This window comes from Chiloscyllium plagiosum, unplaced genomic scaffold (assembly GCF_037043375.1).
Source record: "Chiloscyllium plagiosum isolate Xiang-an unplaced genomic scaffold, Cpla_swu_hap1 HiC_scaffold_35, whole genome shotgun sequence".
NCBI classification, from domain to species: domain Eukaryota; kingdom Metazoa; phylum Chordata; class Chondrichthyes; order Orectolobiformes; family Hemiscylliidae; genus Chiloscyllium; species Chiloscyllium plagiosum.
Genome location: NW_028270173.1, coordinates 46,062,298 through 46,066,699, shown reverse-complemented (window position 1 = coordinate 46,066,699; position 4,402 = coordinate 46,062,298).

Sequence of the window (4,402 nt, the reverse complement as noted above, 5' to 3'; positions counted from 1 at the left end):
TCACTGTCTCTCGGGGACTCCCTGCGTACGGAAAGCCCATGAACTATCTGAAGAGAGAACTGCCAGGTCTAGCACAAAGTATTTTTCCAGCACTGCTTGTGATCTGGAGGGAGTAGGAATCTAACCCATCGTCACCCCACCAAAAAAAACCCAACAAATCTTGTGCCAATTTCAGAAGATCATCACTGCTGGAAAACAGAAATTGCTGAAGGAACTCCACTGCCAATACAGAACAACCTCGATTATCCGAACGAGATGGGCGGGGAGCATTTTGTTCGGATAACTAAGAGTGCGGATAACGGATTGTTCAGATAATGAGTAGCGTTTCTACGGGAACTTGAGATCTTGTTCAGATAATCCGAAATTCGGATGATTGATATTCAGATAACCGAGCATTTTCAAAACGTGTTTACATTTCAAACAAAATGGATTTAATTTCTTCAGTAACTGCTTGGGGCACACTCATAAAAGGAGCTAACTCAAGAGGACAGTTTTGATCAGTCCACGGCACTCTGGTCTCTATAACAGATGATGAGTGCCTTGTCCAGCAGATTCCACCAAGGTCCTCAATTCCTTGGTTTGCCTCAAGCTTAGTTCCATTTCAGAACATCCCTGCCCTTTTCTTTCAGCCGAGTCGCCTCTTGGTTCTGTTGATTCGGTTTCAGTGGCACAGTGTGAGCCTAGCTCTTTATTAACTTCTGGGATTTCACTGACTGAACCTGACTCCATTGATACTTCACTTCAGCATCATTGTTTCAGCTCTCACACCTTATTTTCCAAAGCCCTTTTTACTTTACTGACATTTTTTAAAATGCTTTTTTTTTAAATTTCAAAAATATACATTATTCATAAAATTATTTGGATCTCTATGCAATTGGTCATGCCATTCTTGTGCACACATTACATTGCTTTTCATACAGACATCGAAATTTATTTCTCCTATATACAAGTCTGTACATTTACTATCCAGCTCTTCTGCTGAGGCGTCAGCGGAGCCCAAATGACTGCATGGGCCCCCTGTTCTTCGTTAGGCAGGCAGATGTTACACGGTGGTCTTTCCCCACCGCGCCTTGGCGGCAGCTGCCCCAAGCTTCAGCGCGTCCCTCAACACGTAGTCCTGGACCTTCGAATGTGCCAGTCTGCAACACTCAGTCGGGGTCAACTCCTTCAGCTGGAAGATCAACAGGTTTCAGACCGAGGTAAAAACAATGACTGCAGATGCTGGAAACCAGATTCTGGATCAGTGGTGCTGGAAGAGCACAGAAATTCAGGCAGCATCCGAGGACAGGCAAAATCGACGTTTCGGGCAAAAGCCCTTCATCAGGAATAAAGGCAGAGAGCCTGAAGCGTGGAGAGATAAGCTAGAGGAGGGTGGGGGTGGGGATAGAGTAGCATAGAGTACAATAGGTGAGTGGGGGAGGAGATGAAGGTGATAGGTCAGGGAGGAGAGGGTGGAGTGGATAGGTGGTAAAGGAGCTGGGCAGGTTGGACAAGTCCGGACAAGTCAAGGGGACAGTGTTGCTGGAGGTTAGAAACTAGGATGAGGTGGGGGAAGGGGAAATGAGGAAGCTGTTGAAGTCCACATTGATGCCCTGGGGTTGAAGTGTTCCGAGGCGGAAGATGAGGCATTCTTCTTCCATGCGTCTGGTGGTGAGGGAGCGGCGGTGGAGGAGGCCCAGCACCTCCATATCCTCGGCAGAGTGGGAGGGGGAGTTGAAATGTTGGGCCACGGGGCGGTTTGGTTGATTGGTGCGGGTGTCTCGGAGATGTTCCCTAAAGCGCTCTGCTAGGAGGCGCCCAGTCTCCCCAATGTAGAGGAGACCGCATCGGGAGCAACGGATACAATAAATGATATTAGTGGATTTGCAGGTAAAACTTTGATGAATGTGGAAGGCTCCTTTAAGGCCTTGGATGGAGGTGAGGGAGGAGGTGTGGGCACAGGTTTTACAGTTCCTGCGGTGGCAGGGGAAAGTGCCAGGATGGGAGGGTGGGTCGTAGGGGGACGTGGACCTGACCAGGTAGTCACGGAGGGAACGGTCTTTGCGGAAGGCAGAGAGGGGTGGGGAGGGAAATATATCCCTGGTGGTGGGGTCTGTTTCAGACCGCCCAGAGAGCATCTTTCACCGAGTTGATGACATTTTTTAAAATGCACGTTTTCCTTTTGTCCTTTACAACCAGTCTTACTCATCCCTCCCCTCGGCAGTGCTTCAACATGCGAACAAGAACCAACCCACCTTACGGTCAAACTGGTGTGAGCTTGGCATCAGGCCACAGGATGTATCGAGTCTCCTTATTTGAAAGGGAAATGTTTTCTCTCCAATGTTAGTGCTTTCATCTGAACCCTTTCCCACATTTAACGCGGTGAAAGTGACCTTCAAAAGCCAGCAACATTCTGATTAGCTCTGGAGAGGGGGAAACTGGGGGCAGGTCAAGTGGTTCTGATCAGATGAAATGAATTATTCACCAGTGCTGCAGCGCTTTATGTTATGAACTGACGACAATGCCAAATTTGTTACAGTTCCTCACGGGATACCCAAGATTTTCACACTTATGGGTGACGAGGGAGGCATGGTGGCTCAGTGGTTAGCACTGTTGCCTCGCAGCACCAGGGACCCTGGTTCAATTCCCCCCCACCCAACCCTCAGGCGACTGTCTGTGTCGAATTTGTACGTTCTCCCTGTGTCTGTGTGGGTTTTCTCCAGGTACTCTGGTTTCCTCCCACAGTCTGAAAATGTGCAGCTTTGGTGGATTGCCCATAGTGTACAGGATGGGTGAGTGAGCCGTGGGGAATCCAGGGTTGCAGGGATAGGGTATGTCTGGGTGAGATGCTTGTTAATGTGGGCTCTATGAGCCTAATATCTTCCTTCCACGCTGTAGAGATTCCATAATTGGCTTCCCTTCTTTGTTCACACCCCACTTCCAATCCCTGATTGATCACTGCAAGGTGAATTTTATTCCTTTCCTAGTGGATCCCTTTTTCCCTTATGTTTTAAAGTAGCCAGTTAACCAGGCTTGCTTAAATCAACAAAAGAGTGAATTTATTAATTACTGAAGATGAAAAGAAATGGCAACACAACATATCACCACACAGAGTAGAAATAAGGATTGAATCCATACGTCATGTAAAATAAAGGGAATGAATTAGTTGTGAAGACATGGTAGCAATTACTGGATAGTACCGGATCTTTCAATTTTGTAATTGAGCAGTTGCTTTTGAGATCCTTGAATTTGATTTGGTTTCAGTTGAGAGGGGAAAGATTTGAAAGGGACTGAAGGGCAATTTTTTCACACAGAGGTTGGTGCATGTATGGAATGAACTGCCAGAAGAAGTGGAAGCTGCCTACAGTTACAACAGTTAAAAGGCATCTGGATGGATATATGAACAAGATGGGTTTAGAGGGATATGGGCCAAATACTGGAAAATGGGACTAGATTAAATTTAGGACATCTGATCAACATGGACGCGTTGGACTGAAGGGTCTGTTTCTGTGCTGTTCAGCTCTTTGACTCTATGTACCGAGATGTAGTGAAACATTTTGTTTTGCATGTAGTATAGGCAGATCATATCATACAAATGTGCATTCGGATAATGGAACAGAGCAAAGTGTACAATGTTTCAGCTGCAGAGAACATGCACAAAGACTGAGATCAGAATTTAAATTTTTGAAAGTTGGTTGAACTTCTGTTGCTCTGATTCCTTTTGACAGTCGCAGAATTCCAACATCCAGTGTGAGAGAGAGTCCTTCCCTTTGTTTTAGCTGCAAGAGGGTTGCTAAAATGGCAATTCTCCCTGATGTGACTCTCCCTCTAATCCACACACTGGGATGAGTGCTTTGCTTCTTGTCTAGTTATTTGACTTGCGCAGGCCAGATGTTGTGCTTGAGCTCTGTTGGAGGCACGACACTCCGGCTATCTCCGTGGCATTCTTCCTTCAGGGGGTGAGGGAGTACCTCTCAAAAGGTGGCTGAGTTGGAGGGACAGGCTACTGAGACAGCACTCATTTTCATGAACACTCACAGTTTATGTTAACAGCAGGACTCAATGAAGGCACCCTTTCACAGACAGCCTATGGTTACAGTTATGATAACAACCTTCTTCAGCCTGGCATAGATATAAGGCAAAACTTTCCAAGTTTTGGACGAGTTGGACTGAAGGGTCTGTTTCTGTGCTGTTCAGCTCTATGACTCTATGTACCGAGATGTAGTGAAACATTTTGTTTTGCACGTAGTATAGGCAGATCATATCATACAAATGTGCATTCGGATAATGGAACAGAGCAAAGTGTACAATGTTTCAGCTGCAGAGAACATGCACAAAGACTGAGATCAGAATTTAGATTTTTGAAAGTTGGTTGAACTTCTGTTGCTCTGACCTTCTGTTGCACCTATACCTCGGGTATAGT